A 24,549-nucleotide genomic window follows, 5' to 3' on the forward strand; every position below is an offset into this window, starting at 1 on the left:
GCAGCCATGGCAACACTACACAAATGGACATGGTAGTGTGCCAATAAACCTTTATTTACAAAAACAGTGTGGCAGAATATGGGTCCTGGGTCAGTCTTTGATCTAGAATATCATTATATAGTTGACCCTTGAACAACATGAGTTTGACTGCATGCGTCCACTTATATGCACATTTTTTTTTCAGTATAAATGTATTTCCCTTATGATTTTCTTAATAATATTTTCTTTTTCTAGCTTATTTATTGTAAGAACACAGTATATAATATATATAACATAAAAAATATGTGTTAATCGACTGTTTATGTTACTGGTAAAGCTTTTGGTCAACATAGGCTGGTAAGTTGTCAAGGAGTCAAAAGTTACATGCAGATTTTTAGCTGGGCAGGGGATCAGCACCCGACTCCTGTGTTGTTCAGGGGTCAACTAGACTGGGAAATTTTAAGACACATTCTCTGCTTCCCACATTCCCCCAGAGAGGGGGAATTTGGTTAGTAAAATGTTGGATCACAATATCACACAGTATCTGAAAGCAGTAGATGGCTTATTTCTGCAGTACCCATCCACCACTGAGCTTCCTCAAACAAGCAGCAAGGGCAAATCCTTTGATGGCAGGTGGAGCCTTCTACAGTGATACATCCCTGGACATTCATCTACATGACATACGTGCAAAAACTGCCCCACAGAACTCCAGATAAATGCTTAATATCCTCCTGAATAGTACGTTATTTTGATGAGCAAGAAGACCACTGTGCAACAAAAACACACCACCTGATTAAACACGGACAAAGGGCCAGAACTGAAATTTCTCCAAAGATATACAAGTGGCCAAACAGCACATGAGAAAATGCTTAACGTCACTAATCATTAGGGAAATGAAAACCCAAACCAGACCCCTTAAGGATAGTTATTATAAATAACAAAACAAACAAAATTAAAATAGACTAACCAGTGATGGTGCAAGTGAATAGTGCTGACCTGGGATGCTGAGGTCCCAGGTTTGAAACCTGGAGGTTGAGAGCGTGAGCATAGGCACATCCCACTTCAGCACAAACTCATCAGCTTGAATACGGGGTCGCTGGCTTGAGTGTGGGATCATAGATATGACCCCATGGTCACTGGCTTGAGCTCAAAGGTTGCTGACTTGAAGCCCAATATTGCTGGCTTAAGCAAGGGGTCACTGGCTTGGTTGGAGCTCCTCCCCCCCCCCTCCAGTCAAGGCACATATGAGAAGCAATCAATGAACAACTGAAGTGCCACAACTACAAGTTGCTGCTTTTCATCTCTCTCCCTTCATGTCTTTTTGTGTCTCTCACAAAAAGAAAAAAAAAGAAAACAACATGGGTTGGCCAGGACGTGGAGAAAATGCAATCCGTGTGCATTGTTGCTAAGACTATAAAATGGTGCAACTACTATGCAAAACAGTATGATAGTCCCTCAAAAATTTAAAAATATAGAATAGTATATGATCCAGCAATTCTACTTCTAGGTACATACCTGAAAGAATTGAAAGCAGAGACTTGAACAGATATTTGTAAACCCAAGTTCACAGAGGCATTATTAACAAAAACTAACAGGTGGGAGCAACCCAAGTGTGAATAAACAAAATGTGATATAAACATACAATGGAATATTATTTAGTCATAAAAAGGAAGGAGATTCTAACATATGCTACACATGGATGAACCTTGAGGGCATTATGCTGAATGAAATACACTAGCCACAAAAGGACAAATATAAGATTCCACTCATAAGAGTTACCTAGAAGTAGTCAAACGCAGAGACAAAAAGTAGAATGGGAGTTGCTAGGGGCTGAGGGATGGGGAAATGGAAAGTCCTTATTTAATATTTATGAAGTTTCAGTTTGAAAGATGAAAAGCATTCTGGAGATGGATGGCGGTGATGATTATACAACTATGTGAATGTACTTAATGTCAGTGAACTGTATACACTTAAAATAGTAAATTTTGTTATATATATATGTTTCATATATATATGTTTTATACATATATATATATGTTTCATATATATATATATGAAAAGGAAATTTATGATCACTTGGCTCTCTAAAGGAGCTGTTTAGGTGATCTCTTTAGACCAGGATGTCCCAAGAAGGTTCCAGGCAGTTACACTTGAGAGGACTGGTCTACGGGAGGCAACTGAGGAACTGCAACCTGGTCTGAGGCTCTCAGGAAATCAGCTAAAATCTGAGAGCCTCCACAACTAGCAATCTTTCAGACCAAAAGAGAATCTGAGGCTCCTGTGATTCAGGGTGAACTCTGCACCTACGGTTCGTGAGATGGCCAGGATGTCAGTCATATTCTTTTCCGAGTGCTACAACCTCAGAGGTTCCACTGGACAGTGGATCAAGAGTAAAGCCAATGACAGTAGTTAGGAAAGTTTACCATTTCTGATGGGGGAACAGAGGAAAGAGCATAGAATGACAGTGAAAACCCACAACCTGGGTAAGAGAAGCCTCTTCCTCTCTCTAACCCTCTCTCCTTGCTCACACATGTAGTTACTTTTAGTTGACTCTCTTGAAACATAACTCTCTGAGTTGACTAACTCTGAATGACTCTGAATGACCAAATACCATGTACAAGAGGTGACCTCATGAAAACTGTCCCTATTTGCATAGCAGTAGTCTGTGGATTACTCAGGTATCACCCTTACAAAAGTCAAGCTAATATAGGGCTTCATTCCCTACTACAAGCAGAATGATGCTGAGTCATGGTCTCTTAACTGAAGGAAAATTACACCATTTTTTCCTATATTCTTTTTTTTTTATTTATTAAATTTAATGCAGTGACATTGATAAATCAGGGTACATATGTTGAGAGAAAACATCTCTAGATTATTTTGACATTTGATTGTGCTGTATACCCCTCCCCCAAAGTTAAATTGTCTTCTGTCACCTTCTATCTGGTTTTCTTTGTGCCCCTCCCCTCCCCCAACCCCTCTCTCCTTCTTCACCCCATCCCCCCTCCCCCTACCCCCTACCCCTGTTGCCATCACATTCTTGTTCATGTCTCTGAGTTTCATTTTTATGTCCCTTCTATGTACGGATTCATATAGTTCTTAGTTTTTTTTCTGATTTACTTATTTCACTCCGTATAATGTTATCAAGGTCCATCCTATATTCTTGATAAGAAAGAGAAAGATACCTCCAACCCAACCCAACCATAGCAGTGAAGGAAAAGCCTATGGTCTTGTTGCTTATGACAGTCATTACCACCCTCGGTGATGACGTATCTTCTCATACTGTCGAAACAGGGTAGAGGGCTGGGTCATACATTTCCAACCGAGTTATACAAAATGTCCATAAAAGGGTCCCAAATACCCTACTTCACTATATTTTCTGGCTGTCAGAGTTTTAACCAATGTGCAGTAAAATGCATTTTTTGTGTAAGGGCACACATTTCACTGTAACTTTTTTTTAAACAGTTTTTGTCAGACAATTCAAAGCATGAAAGAAATGTATATGAAAAAAACTGGTAAAGAAAAAAAATAAATTCAGAGTCAGGATATATAGTAGATGTTTAGATATCTAAAGCCAGTGGTGTGCAAGGAAATGTTCAACAAGCAGCTGGAGGGGAGAGGAGCCCCAATTTGGAGCACGTGCAGATTTCCGTAGGGTAAACACTCCCACCATGGCCGATTTCAAGCTAGCAATATGATGCCAACTTGTTCTCAAAATTCCTGAAAAGTTAACAACTGGCTCATGAGAGCTGGTGCAAGCTGGCAGAAGCCCATTTCCCTCATCCCACCAAGATCAATAAACCCAGTTTCACCTTTAAAATAAACCCCAAAAAGCTAAAGTCCTTCATTAATTTCAGGCCTCTTCTTACCTACTAAAGCATATCTGTTCATGTTTCTACACCTTGGCTTCTTGTGTGCTTATCTGGAATGGAGTGGGCTCCAGTCCAATCTTACATAAGTAGCTTTCTCCAAATGCTCTTCGGTCACACTGTCCTTCCTTTAGTCTGAATATCTACAGCACTTCTATGTTAATGTTCCCGAGGGGTGGGTTCCAGGAGAGGAAGTCCTCACAGCACAGAGTTCTACCTGAGCTGAGCATACTTAATCTGCTGACTTGACCGGCTGAGCTGACTTCTGTCCAGTCAGCTCCAGGGAGCCAGGCTCATCAGCGAGACCAGAGTGGTGACCGACAAGGGTGTGCGGTACGGAGTGTGCGCAGGGGAGCTCACTACCGAACCTGCCACATGTCCACAAAAGGAAGGCAGAGAACTATATAGTATTGGCTGAGCATAAAATTTCTGTAAGCCTCAGTGCCCAGATCTTGGCTTCTAATACCATTCCCCCCAAAAAGGAAGGGAAGCTCCCTGGAGAAACAGCTTATGCTAAGATTGGGGCAGGAAATAGTCAAGATGAGCATGAAGGAAATGCTCAAAAACAATACAAAACAACAACACAATGATAGGGCACAGCAAAGGAAAACAAGGACAATATTCTTAACATTTCTGAAAGAGCAGCCAATGGTCCAGACTGGAAACATCTGAGAAACAAAACAAATAACATAGTACTATTGGATTATAACCCAAAGTATAAAATAAATATCCATGAGATCATACTGATATAAAGAAATGATTGAATAAATAAATAAAGGGAGGAAAAGAGACAAATGTTCTGTGCAGAATTCTAAATAATTCACATAGACACACCACCCTCCAGGACACAGACACAGCTCCCTATCCCTTAGGCGTGAGTTTCCTCTGCCGAGGGCAGCAGCAGGAGGGGGCAGCGGCGGGAGGGGGGCGGCGGCGGGAGGAGGGGGGCGGCGGCGGGAGGAGGGCAGCATGAGTAGGGAAGGAGTCACTTCACACTGCAGAAGCCTGACAGGCACAGCCTCAGCCAGGGGATCAAGGCTGCCATCAACAGGGATAAGTCACACTGATAGCATGTATCTTTGATATATATTATGTGATGAAAAATGGCAATTTACCAATTTTGAGGAGTACTGCTCAGTCATTTTGAAGCATGTCCTTCAATTGGTGTTTTTCAAAAACAAAGGAAAAGCCCCAACTGAGGGACATTCCACAAAATGACTGAGTAGCACTCCTCAGAATTGTCAAGGTCATCAAAAACAATTGTCACATTCTAGAGGAGGTTAAGGAGACAGGATGACTATATATAATGTGGTATCCTGGAAGAATCCCTGGAACAGAAAAAGGATATCAGGTAAAAACTAAGGAAATCTGAATAAAGTAAGAACTTCAGTAAATAATAATAAAGAAATTCTGCTAGATACTCTATTACATGACTTACATGTACTATTTTGCTTAATGCTCCCATTCCTAAGAAAATTAGTTTTATTCACGTTTTACAGAGGAGAACAATAAAGATAGAACTATTTTGCAAAGATAACAGAATTAGTAATTGGTTAAATTCAAGTTGAAGCTATGTTGAACTGTTCTAAGAGCTTTAGAAGTTTTAACTCATTACTCCTCACAGCAACTCAATAAAGCAAGTAGCACTATTATTATTTCCCTTCCAGGTGAGAAAACTGAAGCACAGAGAAGCTAGGTAATTTACTGAAGGTTGCACAGCTGGTGAGATAATTGAGAATAGTAACAATAATAAACCGTGTAGAGTGCTTACTATGTGTCAGTTAATCTACAAATATTAACTCATTTAGTCCTAACAACCCAGTGAGATAGGTTCTATTATTATCCCCATTGGACAGAACACTGAGGCACAAGAAAGTTTTATACAGGTGGGTATATGAGTGTTAACTGTACAACACTTTCAACTTTTCTGTATATTTGACATTTTTCACAATAAAATTCTGGGGAAAAGTCTCTTGTGAACACCTCTGCATGGTCATAATAAAAAAGTTTCTCAGGAATATTTTATTTGACCCAAGTATCTGACTATTTTTTTGGCAACTTGTTTTTAAAAAATAATTTCCTGATTTCTCCTTTTAACCTCTTTTACAGAACACATCTCCCCTGAGGAGTGAAAGAAAGACAGCACTTTTGCCAATGTGCTGCAATTAGGCTGTTAAGTAATAGACATGAAGCCAGTGTTCGTTCATCAGCAAAAAGCCAGATAGTATACAAGCTATAGACTTTGTAGACCTTCATACTACACATGGGCCCACCAATCATCTTTGTGGCTTGGATGAATTTTAACAGATGTACTTCCACAGTTCAAAAATCTATCATGATTGTCAATAAATATTTTAGTTAAATAGTGTATAAGGCACTTATTTCTTTTAGGACATTGTGTTTATTTGTTTAATATGAAGTTTTTCCTGAGACAGAAGTTCATAAAAAGATTTAGGAAAAATACACTTCTTCTAATTCCGGTATCAGATTGTTATCTTTTATAAAAGTTAAAATCTACTGCTGATTTCTTTTTTTTGTATTTTTCAGAAGTTAGAAGCCGGGAGGCAGTCAGACAGACTCCCGCATGCACCCAACGGGGATCCAGCATGCCTACCAGGGGGTGATGCTTTGCCCATCTGGGGCGTTGCTCTGTTGTGGCCTGAGCCATTCTAGCACCTGAGGCAGAGGCCATGGAACCATCCTCAGCACCTGGGCCAACTTTGCTGCAATGGAGCCTTGGCTGAGGGAGGGGAAGAGAGAGACAGAGAGGAAGGAGAGGGGGAGGGGTGGAGAAACAGGTGGGCGCTTCTCCTGTGTGCCTTGGCTGGGAATTGAACCTGGGACTTCTACACACTGGGCCGACGCTCTACCTTTAAGCCAACAGGCCAGGGCCTGCAGATCATTTTAGGTGTACATTATTCTGAGTTTAGATGCTTGACAAATTCATTAGTACCAGCCATTATTAAAGCTGTCTAGAGCATTTCCTTGCTATCCTACCCTGCAAATCAACAGCCTCACCAACTGCCACAGGAAAAGTGTTCTTATTCTGCCGAGTGATGCCACTACAGAAGAGTGCCAGCTCTCTGCTTGCCCTCAGAGAAGGGCTCTGCTGGGTGAGTAGCTGCAGATTATTGGAAATGACATCACAATCAGAAAACAACCATGGTACAGGCAAAAAGAGACTTCTGACTAGGAAGGAAAGTCTCACTTTTCAGGAATGACATGTGCTATCTCCCAAACTGATCATGGTGGGCTTGATGGCAACTTGCCAGATGAGTACATTTGGTGAAACCCTTTGAAATAATTAAATGTTTCTACCTGCCCAAGAAATATGCCCACTGGGGACAAGAATCCCTTTTTTTCTCTGTTCCCCCAAGACGCTGGTTTTCTCTGACAGTGAGAGAGACTGTAAGTGATCAGGGCACCAACTCTGGAGCCAAAACTTGGATCCAAGTGAACCTGAACAAAGGACTTAATAACTTCTCTGCCTTCGGAAACAAAATTCCTAACAATGGCCATAAAGTATTAAAGGGTTAACATGTAAAAAAAGCACTGAAGACAGTATTGGCACATGAAACTATGTAAGCATTTGTTATTATGACCAAACACCAAAACAGCTGATTACTACTCAATGATTTCCAAATACCTATTCAACCAACCGCCCCTCTACCCACTACCTTTCATTGGTCCAGCCACTCAGTCTGTTCACTTCAGACCTGTACCTATTCCAAGGTGATAAAGCCTGATCAGCAACAGCAAGGCTGCTAGCAGACAGAACCTCATACTTTGAAGGCTAAAGTGTATATCCAAATTAAATGTAAAGCTAACTGTACAGTCCACTTCTTTTCCAACAGGGTGTTTTGCATGCGGATTTTATCATCATACTTATTTCCTCTCTTTTCTTATATTAAAAATCTTTTCCGCCTGACCAGGCAGTGGCGCAGTGGATAAAGTGTTGGACTGGGATACGGAGGGCCCAGGTTCAAGATCCCAAGGTCGCCAGCTTGAGTGCGGGCTCATCTGGTTTGAGCAAAGCTCACCAGCTTGGACCCAAGCTCGCTGGCTCGAGCAAGGAGTTACTCAGTCTGCTGAAGGCCCATGGTCAAGGCACATATGAGAAAGCAATCAATGAACAACTAAGGTGTTGCAATGCGCAACGAAAATCTAATGATTGATGCTTCTCATCTCCATTCCTGTCTGTCTGTCCCTATCTATCCCTTACTCTGACTCTCTCTGTCCCTGTAAAAAAAAAAAAAATCTTTTCCTCTTCAGCTTCGTCCCACCCCACTGATGAATTTTTAAAAAGGAAAAATTAGCAACTCAGCCAACTAGCTCAGAGGCCTGAGTATTTTGCTCTGAACTCACACTGACGATATTATACACTGTCATGTCAGTTTAAGAGAGAATTGGAATCTAATGAGGAAGATAAGAGAAAAGCACAGATAAAGGGACTCTTGAAAATCAGCCCCAACAGTCTACCCAAGGCTTGGAGGAGGGAGGGTGTTAAAGCTTATTAATATAGACAGCCTCTCACCAAGGGGCAAGCAATTCGCTTTCAGTCATTTCTTTAAAACTATGAGTCACCCTCACACCAATTTACCTTTAAACAAGGACATTCTCTAACCAGGGATCCACCTATGGAGCTTAGTCATCTGATTGGCCTCAAGGTCACGGGCTCAAGTAACACGATGAGAATGACCTCATTCGCCTACTATAGAACCGTTACATCGTCGATCAATGCAGGAGGCCTCTGCCCACCACCCACAAGGCCATCTCAGGGGACCATCCTGCATACATCAGAAACAAATTACACCCTTAAAGGCAGATGATACACGGAACTCAGAAGAATCCTTTCTGCAAAGCACAGCCTTTGTTTGGAAAAAGAAGAGAGAGAGAAGAAAACCCATGCAACGAAAAATAGAGCACTCTTCTGTGACATGATGTTTCCCTGGCCTTCCCTCTCAGACACAGGATGCGTCTCCCGGGACTTGCAAGGCAGGAGAGAAGACAAAATTAAAAGTACAGTGACAAGGGACTGCAGTGCGGAGGACCAAAAACAGTACACCTGACACTTGCATCAAGAACTTGCTACACTGCACCAATTTCACAATGCGCTGGTAAAATAATAACAATAATAAAGACTGGAGGAGAGTGGTTACTAGATACTAGTCATTGTTTCAATTAATTAGACATGCTAACTCATTTAGCCCTCCCAGCAACGAAATGAACTACAACTTATTATTATCCCCATTGTACATGCGGGAACACTGAGGCAGGAAGGAGGTTAAGTAAGGTGCTTGAAGTTACACTGGTCATTTTGATTGGGGATTTAAACCAACAGTTAGGCTCCACAATCATTCGATCAAACTGTCTAGCTAACAACAACAGCAGCAGCAACAATTTACCCTTGTGGATTTTACACAGGCTCTATCCCTCTCCTTGGAATAACTTGCCCACATATTTACTTACAAATTTCTCTCCCAGCAGAGGTTGCCGAAGGATGTTGTTCAATACATGTGTGTGGAATGAAGGCATGAATCCTTCAATCATTCTGTGAGACAGACTAAGAATATATGATTACTCTTGCTTCCAAGTAAGAAAAATGAGACTCGAGGAATGCAAATTACCTGTCTAAGGTCATATTGCTTTGACTATCAGCTCTTCCACAACTTACCAATGTTTTCTACATTTTTTAAAACCAGGAAATGCTTTCAATAAAACAAAAAAAATCTTTTACATAACCTCAAAATAGAACGGCAATAAAAGGGGAGCTGCCTGGCGGAGAGAGGTGGAATTCGGCACAGGGCCCCTGATTTCCCCAAAGCCAAGGGGCTCTGCGAACCACAGGTGGAGAACCCCACACAGCAGCACATGGCGCTGCCAGGACCCCCGACCCAGAGCAAAGCATGAGCGCTAACGGGTCTCTGCCCAAAGCCCCCTGAAACTGCAAGACAGGGCAACCGAGCACCTCCTTCAAGTCCCACAGTATTCCTTCTCCTTGTAACCATCAGAGCTCTGGTTTCTCTTCCTCTCGGTAGAGGCAGGGCTCAGAGACACCTGTTCTCAGCCTCCTTTCTCAGGCATCTCTTTCCGTTTCTTCCTTTGGAGCTGTTCTGTATCTGTTCCTTCTTCAGCCCCAGGGATTTCCCCTACTGATAATGGAAAGGGGGCAACCTCTAGTGCCCTACTTTTTCATTGCCAAGCGGAGCAGCAGAGGGCAAAGTGTGCTCAGGGGCCTTGCAAGCTGCTCCTGAGGGCTGAGCACGTACAGCCCAATCTGGGCTTCGTCAAAGTGGCAGGCTTCCCTCCATAGCAGTGGAAAAGTCAGTCAGGGAGAGGGAACAACTGCCAGAATGGTCCTGAGGCTGACCTGTGTCCAGCCATGCAGGTCTCAGCAGGCAGATAGGTATTTTAGAACAGAACATCAGAGCTGGGGGCTTCTCCGAGAGCCTCAGTCTAGTTTCCCCATTCAAAGCCCAGGGAAGTTTCATCCCCACAAGGTGACCTGGTCAAAGGCACACAAAGCCAAACACAACTCACACACTGGCATGACTGAAACTAAGTACTGATGACCTTCTGGTCTTGAGCACCCAATCCTCTAAGGAGAAGTGGGATGTGAACTGCAGAATGAACCACAAAGAGTTTCTCACCATGCTAAATGATGCGAACAGGACAACACTCCAGTTCAGACTGAACACACATGCACCTCCATGTAAAATTATCTCTTAAGACCTTCCAGGGGAAAAATCTACTACCTGGAATTACTTGAAGGTTTATGAAGTGCATTAAGGCCCTAAAATGTAGGGCACAACACCGAGAGACATTTTAAAAAAGGATAATCTTTACCCCACTGTCCAAGGTGCTCCAGATCATCAGGCACGTGATGGGGGAGGGACATGCGAAGCACCCCAGGCTTCCACTGGGCTCCTGCTTCTGTTCAGATTTGAGACACAGCCACACAATCATCAGCATTCCCAATTTGCATGCACTCCAGATGAGATGTATCATATTTATTCATTCCTTAATATAAACCTAAATTGCTCTCTTCAAATAGCAAAGAGCACTGTGCCTCTGTAAGGGAAGAGATGATTATGGTAAGGGATGTACAGCATTGTCAACTTCTCCCCCTCCCCTGCATTGAGCCTTTCCCTGCTCCGCCCAGGACTCAGAAGCACGTTTTTAGGGCAAAGCTCCAGGTGGAGGGAAAATCCGGTAGCCCTCCAATACTCCCAAGTGTAGCAGGTGCCCCTAGTAAACCGTGTTTTCAGAGAGCCCACGTGCCTTCACGGCAGCCAGATACAACTCACAAGTAGGAAAAAGATGATCTTTTTTTAAAAAGCTACAACCTTGTGTCTGAACCTGGTAAAGTTCACTAGGAAATAAAGAACAAATTCTTTACAGATAGTGAAGCTCTAAAACGTGGCATGTCCACAAATGGTCCTTGAGAATGACCAGCCCTGGAGTTTAGAGCCTGGGGCAGCCAAGCCCACCTGCCCAAGCAAGCTCTGCCCCTCCTTCCCATATGGCCACACCTCACTCCCTAGGGGTAGCAGCATGTCACCCAAGCACCACTTTTCTGCTGAAAAGTAACTTACGGTGCCTTTTCCTGTGGGAAAAAAAAATTGATATCATGAAACAGTACTGTTTCTAATTCTTTTCACTGTGGGATAAAAGGTTTTTTTCTCCTCTGTGTGTGTGTGTGTATATTTCTTTTTATTATTATTATAAATTTAATGCAATGACATTGATAAATCAGGGTACATATGTTGAGAGAAAACATCTCCAGATTATTTTGACATTTGATTATGCTGCATGCCCCTCATCCAAAGTCAAATTGTCTTCCGTCACCTTCTATCTGGTTTTCTTTGTGCCCCTCCCCTCCCCGCACCCCCTCTTTTTTCCTCCCCGTTACCTCCCCCCCCCACCCCGTTACCATCACATTCTTGTCCATGTCTCTGAGTCTCATTTTTATGTCCCATCTATGTATGGATTCATATAGTTCTTAGTTTTTTCTGATTTACTTATTTCACTCCGTATAATGTTATCAAGGTCCATCCATGTTATTGTAAATGATCCGATGCCATCACTTCTTATGGCTGAGGAGTATTCCATAGTGTATATGTACTAAAGCTTTTTAATCCATCTGTCCTCTGACGGACACTTGGGCTGTTTCCAGATCTTTGCTACTGTGAACAACGCTGCCATAAACATGGGGGTGCATTTCTCCTTTTGGAACAGTTCTATGGTGTTCTTGGGATATATTAATAAAAGTGGGATAGCTGGGTCAAAAGGCAGTTCAATTTTCAATTTTTTGAGGAATCTCCATACTGTTTTCCACAGTGGCTGCACCAGTCTGCATTCCCACCAGCAGTGCAGGAGGGTTCCCTTTTCTCCACATCCTCTCCAGCACTTATTCTGTGTTGTTTTGTTGATGAGCACCATTCTAACTGGTGTGAGGTGATATCTCATTGTGTTTTTAATTTGCATTTCTCTAATGATTAGTGATGTTGAGCATTTTTTCATACGTCTATTGGCCATCTGTATGTTCTCTTTGGAAAAGTGTCTATTCATTTCTTTTGCCCATTTTTTAAAATTTTTTTTTTTATTTATTCATTTTAGAGAGGAGAGGGGGAGAGAGAGAGGGAAGGGGGAGGAGCAGGAAGGATCAACTCCCATATGTGCCTTGACCAGGCAAGCCAGGGTTTTGAACCGGCAACCTCAGTGTTTCCAGGTGGACGCTTTATCCACTGTGCCACCAGAGGTCAGGCTCTTTTGTCCATTTTTAGATTGGATTGTTTGTCTTCCTGGTGTTGAGATTTAGAAGCTCTTTTTTTTTTCTTGCATTTTTCTGAAGTTGGAAACGGGGAGGCAGTCAGACAGACTCCCGCATGCGCCCGACCAGGAACCACCCGGCACGCCCACCAGGGGGCGATGCTCTGCCCATCCGGGGCGTTGCTCTGCCGCAATCAGAGCCATTCTAGCGCCTGAGGCAGAGGCCACAGAGCCATCCTCAGCGCCAGAGCAAACTTTTGCTCGAATGGAGCCTTGGCTGCGGGAGGGGAAGAGAGAGACAGAGGGGAAGGAGAGGGGGAGGGGTGGAGAAGCAGATGGGTGCTTCTCCTGTGTGCCCGGGCCGGGAATCAAACCCGGGACTCCTGCATGCCAGGCCGACGCTCTGCCACTGAGCTAACCGGCCAGGGCTGAGATTTAGAAGTTCTTTATAAATTTTGGTTATTAACCCCTTATCAGATGTATTGTCAAATATGTTCTCCCATTCTGTAGTTTGTCTTTTTATTCTGTTCTTCTTGTCTTTAGCTGTGCAAAAGTTTTTTAGTTTGATATAGTCCCATTTGTTTATCCTGTCTTTTATTTCACTTGCCCGTGGAGATAAATCAGCAAATATATTGCTCCGAGAGATGTTGGAGAGCTTAGTGCCTATGTTGGTGTAATTGGTCTGTTTAGGTTTTCTGATTCTTCCAGATTGATTTTTGGAAGATTGCATGTTTCAAGGAATTTGTCCATTTCATCTAGGTTGTCTAGTTTTTTGGCATACAGTTCTTCATAGTATTTTCTTACAATATTTTGTATTTTTGTTGTGTCAGTTGTTAGTTCTCCACTCCTTTTTCTAATTTTATTTATTTGAGTCCTCTCTCTTTTTTTCTTGGTGAGTCTAGTTAAAGGTTCATCAATCTTGCTTACCTTTTCAAAGAACCAGCTCCTAGTTTCATTGATCCTCTGTCTTGTTTCTTTAGCCTCTATGTCATTTATTTCTGCTCTGATCTTTATTATTTCCTTCCTTCTACTACATTTGGGCTTTACTTGCTGTTCTTATTCTAGTTATTTTAGATGAAGGGTTAAGTTGTTTATTCGAGCTTTTTCTAGCTTCTTAAACTGTGCCTGTAGTGCTATGAACTTCCCTTTCTGTACTGCTTTTGCTGTGTCCCATAAATTTTGAGTTGTTGTATGCTCATTATCATTCGTTTCTTGAAATTTTTTTATTTCTTCTTTGATCTCATTCTTAATCCATTTGTTATTTAACAATCTGCTATTTAGTTTCCATATGTTTGAGAATTTTTGAGCTTTTCTGTTGTGGTTCATTTCTAGTTTCATGCCGTTGTGATCAGAGAAAGTGCTTGATACGATTTCAATTTTCTTAAATTTGTTGAGACCACTTTTGTGCCCTAACATGTGGTCTATCCTAGAGAATGTACCATGAGCACTTGAAAAGAATGTATATTCTGCTGCTTTAGGGTGAAAGGTTCTGAAGATATCTATTAAATGAGTTGATCTAGTGTGTCCTTTAAGTCTGCTGTTTCTTTGTTAATTTTCTTTCTTGAGGATCTATCTAGTGATGTTAGTGGGGTATTGAAATCCCCTACTATTATAGTATTGCTGTTGATCTCACCCTTTATATCCATCAAAATCTGCTTCATATATTTAGGTGCTCCCATATTAGGTGCATAGATATTTATAATAGTTTTATCTTCCTGTTGGATTACTCCCTTTATCATTATGTAGTGGCCTTCTTTATCTCTTACTATATCCTTTGTTTTAAAGTCCATTTTGTCTGATATAAGTATTGCTACCCCAGCTTTTTTTCATTTCCATTTGCATGAAATGTTTTTTTCTATCCTTTTACCTTCAATCTATGTGCATCTTTTGCTTTAAAGTGTGTTTCTTGTAGACAGCATATGTACGGGTCCTGTTTTCTTATTCATGCAGCTACCCTATGTCTTTTGATTGGATTATTTAATTCATTTACATTTAAGGTTATTATTGATATGTAGTTGTTTACTGCCATTTTATTCTCCAAAGCTGTATTCCTTTTTCAGTCTAATGCTCTCCCAACTGAGCTATTTCGTCTGCTGCTGTATTCCTCTTTTGCTATATTCTTTTCCCACTTTGATCTATTTACAACAGGCCCCTTAACATTTCCTGCAGCACTGGTTTGTTTGTAATGAATTCCTTGAGGTTTTTTTTTTTTTTGTCTGGGAAGCTTTTTATTACTCCTTCAATTTTAAATGATAGCCTTGCTGGATAAAGTAGTCTTGGTTGTAGGTTCTTGTTCTGCATTACTTTGAATATTTCTTGCCATTCCCTTCTGGCCTCAAGTGTTTCTGTTGAGAAGTCAGATGTCATCCTTATGGGGGCTCCTTTTTAGGTGAGAGCTTTTTTTTTTCTCTTGCAGCTTTTAATATTTTCTCTTTATCACTTAGCTTTGGTGTTTTAATTATGATGTGTCTTAGTGTAAGTTTCTTTGGGTTTCTCTTTAATGGAGTTCTCTGTGCTTCTTGAACTTGTGAGAGTTTTGACTACATTAATTTACGGAATTTTTCAGCTATGATATGATTGAACAAAGTCTCTATCCCTTGTTCTTTCTCTTCTTCTTCAGAAACCCCTATGATGTGGATATTATTTCTCTTCATGTTGTCACAGAGCTCTCTAAGATTTTCCTCAGACTTTTTGAGTCTCTTTTCTTTTTTCTTCTCTGTTTTCTTGCCTTCATTAAAGTTGTCCTCCAACTCGCTGATTTGATCCTCAGCTCTATCCAACCTGTTTTTTATTCCTTCCATTGTGGTCTTCATTTCTGATATTGTATTTATCATTCTTTTTTAATATTTCAATGTCCTTTTTTATACTTGCTATTTCTTTATTTAGGTGTTCGTAATGACCATCCATTGTTGTTCTAAGATCCCTAAGCATCCTTACAATCATTATTTTGAACTTTGCATCTGGAAGATTAATTATTTCCATATCACTCATTTCATCTCCTGAGGGTTTCTCTTGTAGTTTTATTTGGATTGCACTTCTCTGTCTTCTCATTATGTCTGTGTGCTTTGTTTGTATAGCTGGTTGAGTCTAGGCTTGGTGTTGTCTGCGTCCGGTTTTCAATTGTGTTATTTCTATGTCTTCTTGGGTTGGCATCAACTATTATTTGTAATCCACTTTCGGATTTGGGCCACTTTGAAGTCTTTATTTGTGTGTTTTCTTAACAGGTGATAGTCTTGTTTACTGATCTCAGTAGGGGGTTTATTTGAAACTGTATCCAGGAATGCGGTGGGTGTAACCTGAGACTCTGAAGGCCTCTTCTACCAGTTAGTCTCTCTGGGGGCAGGGTGTTTTCTCAGCTTCAGTAGGGGGAGGTATATCTCAGATCTCCATGGAGACCTGAATTACTGCACCTCCTCCCCATTTCTTGTTTTCAGCTGTGTCTTGTTGCACTGATTCGAACTGGAGAGATATCTGGAGATCTGTGACCCGGAAGCAATTTAGTCTTTTATTTTGTGGAAGGATCAGCCCCTCTTCCAGCTATGGCCACCTCCAGCACTCAATGAGTCAGCTTCTCAGGTCATCCCCTGCATTCTTCTGCCCCTCACCATCTGTCCCTCTCTCTCCCCTTTCCTCTTGGAAGACAAGCCAGCCCTTTCAACACAACTCGCTCCCTGGTCACCAGGCAAGTGGCTGTGAGCAGTATTTTTTGCTCTTTTCCTTGGAGTGAGATTCATTCTGGGCTCTCAGCCTCACCTGCCCCCTCCGTTCCTGTTAGCAGGGAAGATTCAGGCACTCCCTACCAGGTTTGTTGTGGCTTCTTCTTTGCTCCTTGGTTTTTGAGAGCTGTTTTTGTAGTCCAGAGTTGATTTATCATGCTGATTGTTCCTAAATTGATTTGTATTCCAGTTTGGTGGTGAGAGCTGGGAGTCTGTGCATCTGCCTACTCCGCTGCCATCTTCAGGTCTCCTCCTCTGTATATATTTTTAAAATAGTAAAAATATTTTTATTTATTATTGATTGATTAATTTAGAAGTCCAATGCACTATCCATTGTGCCACGGAGTCACTTTGATTGACTAATTTAAAAAGACAGAAGGTGAGGAGAAAGAAAGTGAGAGAATTCCTTTGTTCTTCCTCTTAGTTGTGCCTTAATTGGTTGCCTCCCCAATGTGCCCTGACTGAGGATCAAACTTGCAACCTTGGTGTTTCAGGACAATGATCTATCCAACTGATGATGCTCAAATCAACTGAGCGAACTACCGAGTCGACAGCAAAAATCTTAAATGAAAATCTTTTAAGGCTTGCACATATGCTAAAGAAGGTCACATAAGAGTCTTTACAAGAAAACATGGTGATAAAAGAAAAATAAATTATCTGTAAATTGAACTCCTAAATATGTGACAAATATGTGACATTTTATCCAGCAATTCTGTTTTCATGTGTCCTAATCACTATGATTTCAGCCATTTTCTAGAGGAAGAGTTCATGCATAGTCAGAGCTCAGAGGAATTTCAATGTTTTCAAGCATTACTATTTGAGTGCTTTTAAAGCTCCCTGCTTGCATTAAAGGTGTACACTTAAAAATTAACTCTAACTTCTGGGTTTGGGGCCAGCAACCAATGACTTCCCACAGAGTCACTGAAGATGCTGTTTGCTGGGCAGACTTTTCTTGGTGTTGTTTAAAGGTCTTGGGCCCAAAGTAACAGAGTTGCCATTGCTAAACCTGACTCAGTTAGAGCATGTGAAAACAAAATACAATGTCTTTACCAACAATTCCTTCTCACTGTGAGTCTGAAACATTCAATATTTTTAGAGACACATGAGGGTATTGGGCCATAAGTTAGAAAATTCTAGTCCTGGGTCTGCCATCAAATTACTGATGGGCCTGAGGAGGTCCCCGAACTTCTCTGGCCTCCATTTCTTAATCAAACCAAGGGAGTTAATGGATTTCCAAAGTCCTTGGCATTATCAAGCCTCTGCTATCAAGCTCCTCAGCTTTCTCTCTGCTAGCAGGGACTGAGTGTGTTAGAGGGTTGTGCCTTTGACCCTGAAGGAATGTGACAACGGCCTTCCTTGCACTGTTCCCACAGTAACCAGAGCCAGCTCTCCAGGCAGGCTGGCCAAGTTATGGTGCATGATCACACACAACTGGGGTGTCTGGTTAGAGAGAGGACCCCACTTCCAGGCTTCCCCACTTCCTAGGGACCTCATCTGCAGGTCAACATACTCCTGGGGACATAAGAACAGGTCTACAGTCTTTTTTTTTTTAACAGTTTTTTGTTTGTTTTTCTTTACAGAGACAGAGAGTCAGAGAGAGGGATAACAGGGACAGACAGACAGGAATGGAGAGAGATGAGAAGCATCAATCATTAGTTTCTTGTTGCAGCACCTTAGTTGTTCATTGATTGCTTTCTTATACATGCCTTGACCGTGGGGCTACAGCAGACCAAGTAACCCCTTGCTCGAGCCAACGACCTTGGGTCCAAGCTGGTGAGCTTTGCTCAAACCAGATGAGCCTGTGCTCAAGCTGGCAACCTCAGGGTCTCGAACCTGGGTCCTCCGCATCCCAGTCCAACGCTCTGTCCACTGTGCTACCACCTGGTCAGTCGGTCTACAATCTTTTTAATAAATAATATTTGAGGGTTTAAAAATCTGGAGTGTAGCCACCGTCACTTGAGACTCCCCTCCTAATCACAGCTGGAAGTTCGAGGTATGTCTTCACTTCTATGGATCTATGAATCTACCTCTGGGGAGCTATGGGTCCGTGTCACCTAGAGCCAGTGGGTATTTTCCAAGTATGTTGGCATGTTCTGACACTAAGGAAAAGATAACAGGAGTCAAGTGAAAGTGAAAATCTTAAGATGAGATCTTCACCTGAAAATCTTGGGGTGAACCAAGGTTTGTAAACACGAAGTTCTGAGCAGGGTCAACAGCAAGGGTTTCCTTTTTTCTTGTAGCTTTCATCTGAGATACTACTAATAAGGGAGAATCACTGGAAAGTATCACCATTATTTTTAGCTCTTCTAGGGAGGGAGAAGTTTCTGAAAGGGCAAAATGGAGAGGAATTTAGGGCAAGGGTGTGTGTGGTAGATAGAGGGAGGAGAGAGGATTAGGAAAAATAAGGCCAGATAAGCAGCTTCCTCCTCCTTTCCTGATAGATGGCTACAGCCCAAACAACATCAAGGACTTCAGATCCAGATATTCAAAGACAAAGAAGCTGCTGGAAGGAAATCATTTTTCTATGAGCATAGAAAATATGCATTTCATACTGGGGATTTCTGACCTTCCAAACACAGCAGGTGAGGTCTCTCTTTGAAGTTTTCTTGGATAAGAGTTTGGTAATTCATGTTGGATTTGATGCTGCTTTAACTTTCATAGACCCTGAAGAAACACCCTCTTTGGGTCTATATGAATCATGAATGTTCCAGATTATTATATGAATGAATTCCTCTTAAATGACCCTACAATTTTAAACCAGCAAGGTGGAGTCCAGCAGCCTCTGGGGAGACCATTGTATGAGCCAAAAACATAACATTTTGAGGAAGAATTTCTTTTCTTTTTCTACTTCCTTTTTTTTTTTAATTTTTGGCAGAGATAGTAAAAAGTCTCCTTAATGAGCTGCAAAAACCAAGGCATGTATTCTTCAATTTGGGAGCCTGGTAATTGCTGGAACCACAAATTCAAATGCTACTTAGTTCATAAGGATACTTATGAAACACCAACCATACAACCTATTTGCCTGCTAGAATTTTTGAAGCAAGGTTGCAAAATATTCAAGTAATCAACCTTGTGGCATGATTGACACAGGCCCAAAGCTAACAAACGAACACTTGAATTAGTTTCTCAATTCCAAAATAGGACCTCAAGGAGTTTGTGCTATAGGAGAAAACTTGCTGTGTTTTGTTTAATGGAATTAAATTTGTGCCCATTTAAATCATGAGCAGGTGGCACTTGGTAGCAAAGCTAGCCCTGAAAATATTCACATTTAGTGAATGCAGTTGTATGTATAATTAGCTGAGATTTATTTAAAGTACTCTAATCTTTTGTGCTCTTTTCTACAATTCAAACTGCCGAGGAACAGAGAGAAGCTTTTGAATGTATTATGAAAGCACAGCCATCGCATTATCTGTTAAAAAAATAAAATATGGGGAAGGTGTCAGAAAGTCTCTAATAGTGTGTGTGTATACACACACAAAATCAGACCAAAAGAAAGGGCTTGTTTGCTTTCAGGGGAATGAGCTTGTTGTTGTTGGGGAGAAATAAGTAAGCGAAATGATAGTGTCTAGTAGGAAAGGATATGGGAATAAAAGGAACACATTTTAGAAGCATAAAAATTTTTTTCATAACTTTTTTATGGAAAATTTTAAACACGCACAAAAGACTTGCAATAGAGCACCAGCTATTCATTACCCAGCATCAATAATGATCAACTTGTGGCTCATCTTGTCTTCAAGCAAATCCCAGAAATATCATTTGATCTCTAAATATTTCAGTATGAAGCTCCTTCATTTTCTCAAGGTCCTGAGAAGGCACATTCCCTCAGGCTGTGCTGTCAGACAATGAGAATGGAACCCTGGTCCTCTAACTTGAGGACAAGCAAGGATTCCCATCCCCAAGCCCCCTGTTCCAGAATAGTATTCGCACAGAAAACAAGCATTACACTGGTTGGAAATCAGAAAATCCTGAATTTTCGTCTCAACTATTAAATAGAGATAGGAGATTGCCACCCTGAAATACAATTACTTATGACATACTTATAAAAATAGTTGACTTTCAACTTGCAACAGTTATTTTTAGTGTATTTTCATGAAGTTTGGGGAAAGTTGCTAGACATTATAAAGCTCATAAAACTACTCTGAGCTGATGTCCCATATGGTAATGAGAGGGAGGGTACACAGCTATTGTGTAACTGTGTCCTGAGAGCATGCCCATGATAAGTTTATTTACTTCTCACATATAAAGAAGAACCAACAATTTCAACATGCTGAAATGGAAGTTTCTACAAAAAACAAATGTTTCATATAATATAAATCAACATTTCCCAAAGAGGAAAGAGGCGGGCCCTCTTCCTGGGAAAGTTAAGCATGTTTCAGACAAAGAACAGGCAATCCCAAGGAGGAAACATTTGCTCTCTTTGTCATGATCCTGCCAAGCCCTTAACCAAAGTGGACTCACAATGCAATACCAAATATTTTCAAAAAAAGTGTCCGAGCCTGAAAACCTAACAGCCAAATGCCGGGTCTTGTGTAAGTGGCTAAAACACGCTGCTCAATGGCACCCTTTTTCCTTCTCAAATACACCTAATGGCCCAGTATTAGGGGAGATTGTAGTACTGAGATAATTGTAACATTTAAGAAACCCTATTCTAAGTCAACCCCAAACCTTGAGATTAGGCTTTAAATATACTTGCTTTCAAAAGCCAAACCACAGGAGGCCCTGGCCGGTTGGCTCAGTGGTAGAGCGTCGGCCTGGCGTACAGGAGTCCCGGGTTCGATTCCCAGCCAGGGCACACAGGAGAAGCGCTCATCTGCGTCTCCACCCCTCCCCCTCTCCTTCCTCTCTCTCTCTTCCCCTCCCACAGCCGAGGCTCCATTGGAGCAAAGTTGGCCTGGGCGCTGGGGGTGGCTCTATGGCCTCTGCCTCAGGTGCTGGCATGGCTCTGGATGCAACAGAGCAATGCCCCAGATGGGCAAAGCATCGCCCCCTGGTGGGCATGCCAGGTGGATCCCGGTCGGGCGCATGCGGGAGTCTGTCTGACTGCCTCCCCATTTCCAGCTTCGGGAAAATGCAAAAAAAAAAAAAAAAAAAAGCCAAACCACAGGAAATCTTGTCATTTTTAATACATACTGGCAACAAACACATACCATGTGTAACCTCACCATAAAACTCAAACTGTGGGCAGTGGCACAGACAGCTGCCATGAGGACATGGCCACCTGCCTGTGTTGGTCTCCTGGGGCTGCCACAACAAATCCCATGGACCAGGTGGCTTAAAAATAGAAATCCATCATCTTCCAGTTCTGGAGGTTAGAGGTCTGAGGTCGAGGTGTTAGCAGGGCTGGCTCTTTCCAAAGGGAAAGATCTGCTCTGTGCCCCCAGCTCTGGTGGCTTGCCAGCAGTCGTTGGCTTGTGACAGCCTAACTCCAATCTTAGTGTGACATTTGCCCAGCATCTCTGTCATGGTGTCCAAATGTCCTTTTTAATGAGGACACCAGTCATATTGGATGGAGGCCCACCCTGATGACCTCGTCTTAACGATCATCTTAAAAGACCCAATTTCTAAATAAGGCCACATTCATAGATGCTGGAGGTTAGGACTTCAACATCTTGTGTGAATATAATTCAATATATACCACCACCCCATAGCACCTAACCTAAGAGAGGTAAGTGGAGGAAGCTGAGCCAGCTCCCATGGAGTTGTTTTCTGTCAGTGTGCACCACTAGTGGCCTTGGCTCTTCACCAGCACTTACAGCAGGGGTCAGGAACATTTTTGGCTGAGAGAGCCATGAACGCCACATATTTTAAAATGTAATTCCATGAGAGCCATACAATGACCCATGTATGTTATGCATTATCCAATAAAAATTTGGTGTTATCCCGGAGGACAGCTGTGATTGGCTCCAGCCACACACAACCATGAACATGAGCAGTAGGAAATGAATGGATTGTAATACATAAAAATGTTTTATATTTTTTACGTTATTATTATTTTTATTAAAGATCTGCCTGCGAGCCAAATGCAGCCATCAAAAGAGCCACACCTGGCTTGCGAGCCATAGGTTCCCGACCCCTGACTTACAGGGAGCACACAAGACCAGGCACACCGTGCCTAGGGACACACCCTAGCAAACTGTCCCTTGGCTTTATCGTGATATCAGAACCCACTTACACCGCCTTCCCTCCTGCAGCCATTCTCTGCTTTGGCCATGGGGTTACCATGCAATATATATGTCAACTTGGCCCCTTTTAACCTCAGGGTAGAAAAGAAGTCAATCACAACCTTCTGCCAACTTTGCATCCTCTTCTACATATTTAGTACACCTTTGTTCCTCCTCCTCTTCTTTCTCATACATTTAGGGCAAACCAAGTTGTACCAATATGGAATGAAAATATATTTTTAACTATTTCTATGGCTGACATAATTATTAGGCCATGAGAGAAATCATGATGGTTATTATTGAATACACTCTTTTGCAGTTTTAAAGGTTTCTTTCAAGCATGGTAGCTGCAGAACGTACTTATTTGATGACTAACAGCACAACATAATTATTCTCTATTTATAAAGGGGGAAACTGAAGCTCAAAAAGATTAATTCAGCCCTGGCCAGTTGGCTCAGTGGTAGAGCATTGGCCTGGCCTGTGGAAGTCCTGGGTTCGATTCCCAGCCAGGGCACACAGAAAAAGTGCCCATCTGCTTCTCCACCCTTCCCCCTCTCCTTCCTCTCTGTCTCTCTCTTCCTCTCCTGCAGTCAAGGCTCCATTGGAGCAAAGTTGGCCCAGGTGCTGAGGATGGCTCCATGCTTCCGCCTCAGGTGCTAGAATGGCTCCGGCCACAACAGAGCGACGCCCCAGATGGGCAGAACATCACCCCTGGTGGGCATGCCGGGTGGATCCTGGTTGGGCGCATGCGGGAGTCTGACTGCCTCCCCACTTCTAATTTTGGAAAAATACAAAAAAAAAAAAATTAATTCAGCCATGGACACACAGCTAGTGAATCACAGAGCAGAATATGGAACCATCTCCTCTGATGCCACGTTCTATATTTTTACGTAGCACATAATGTACCATAGCACATATTACATTATGAAGAAGGATTCAAAGTATTTTTTCTTGACTGTAAGCAGTGCAGTAGTAATAAGAAAACCTTATGCTTATAGTCCACATTTTAAAACATGTTTTTTAATGTTTCAACTTTAGGTTTTGTCTTTTTAAAACCTGGGTGAATGGCCCTGGCCGGTTGGCTCAGTGGTAGAGTGTCGACCTGGCGTGCAGAAGTCCCGGGTTCGATTCCCGGCTAGGGCACACAGGAGAAGCGCCCATCTGCTTCTCCACCCCTCCCTCTCTCCTTCCTCTCTGTCTCTCTCTTCCCCTCCCGCAGCCGAGGCTCCATTGGAGCAAGGATGGCCTGGGCGCTGGGGATGGCTCCTTGGCCTCTGCCCCAGGCGCTAGAGTGGCTCTGGTCACGGCAAAGCGACGCCCCAGAGGGGCAGAGCATCGCCCCCTGGTGGGCAGAGCGTCACCCCTGGTGGGCGTGCTGGGTGGATCCCGGTCGGGCGCATGCGGGAGTCTGTCTGACTGTCTCTCCCCATTTCCAGCTTCAGGAAAAAAAAAAAAAAAAAAAAAAAAAAACCTGGGTGAATTATTCATAGGCCCATTTTACAGATGATAAATTAAGATAGAGGTTATGTAATCTGCCTGAACAAAGCAATGAGTTGATAGTAGAGCTAGAACAAGAGTCTTCACATTCTATTCCAAAGCATTGGTAATTCAAGACAACATCCTTGCAGACATGTAAAAATGGAAAGTAATGTAAATGAAGGACAAAAAGAAGAAAATTGGTTTAAGTCCCATATATTTTACTGTGGGAAGAAGCAGCACATGTATGTGTCATGGATGTCATAGAATGGGTCCCTTCCCTATGAGAGGAGCCAGTCTAGATGACTGCTGATGTCCCTTAGAATGCATAAAAGGCTGTTATTCTAATCAAGTCACACAAGACTCATGACTGCTGAAGGTGGAGCACAGACTTCTCTAGTTTATTACATGTCCCAAGATTCCCTTTGGTGTTTTCTAATCCAAATTCATGAGAGAGGATTCCAGAAGTAAGATCTAAGCTATCTTTAAAAGATCACCAGCTTTGAAAGAAAGGTAACATGTACTCCAACAATATGCTCCACAGAGCACTGTGGTTAAAGGTACGTATGTGGGGAGGTG

General features: G+C 42.2%; 1 protein-coding gene across 6 annotated transcripts in view; it reads right to left on the reverse strand.

Annotated features, from left to right (window-relative positions):
- The window catches only part of ATXN1 (ataxin 1), a 577,099-nt gene that overhangs the window by 231,124 nt on the left and 321,426 nt on the right, over nucleotides 1-24,549 (reverse strand). Inside the window, exon 1 of one of the 6 annotated variants that reach the window (XM_066377107.1) lies at nucleotides 10,692-10,711. The exons of the other annotated variants lie outside the window; for them this stretch is intronic. The gene's annotated coding sequence lies outside the window, so the exon portion shown is untranslated. Of the gene's footprint in view, nucleotides 1-10,691; nucleotides 10,712-24,549 lie in introns of those variants that run through there. 6 annotated transcript variants of the gene reach the window in all.

Source organism: Saccopteryx leptura, chromosome 3 (assembly GCF_036850995.1).
Source record: "Saccopteryx leptura isolate mSacLep1 chromosome 3, mSacLep1_pri_phased_curated, whole genome shotgun sequence".
Taxonomy (NCBI): Eukaryota; Metazoa; Chordata; class Mammalia; order Chiroptera; family Emballonuridae; genus Saccopteryx; species Saccopteryx leptura.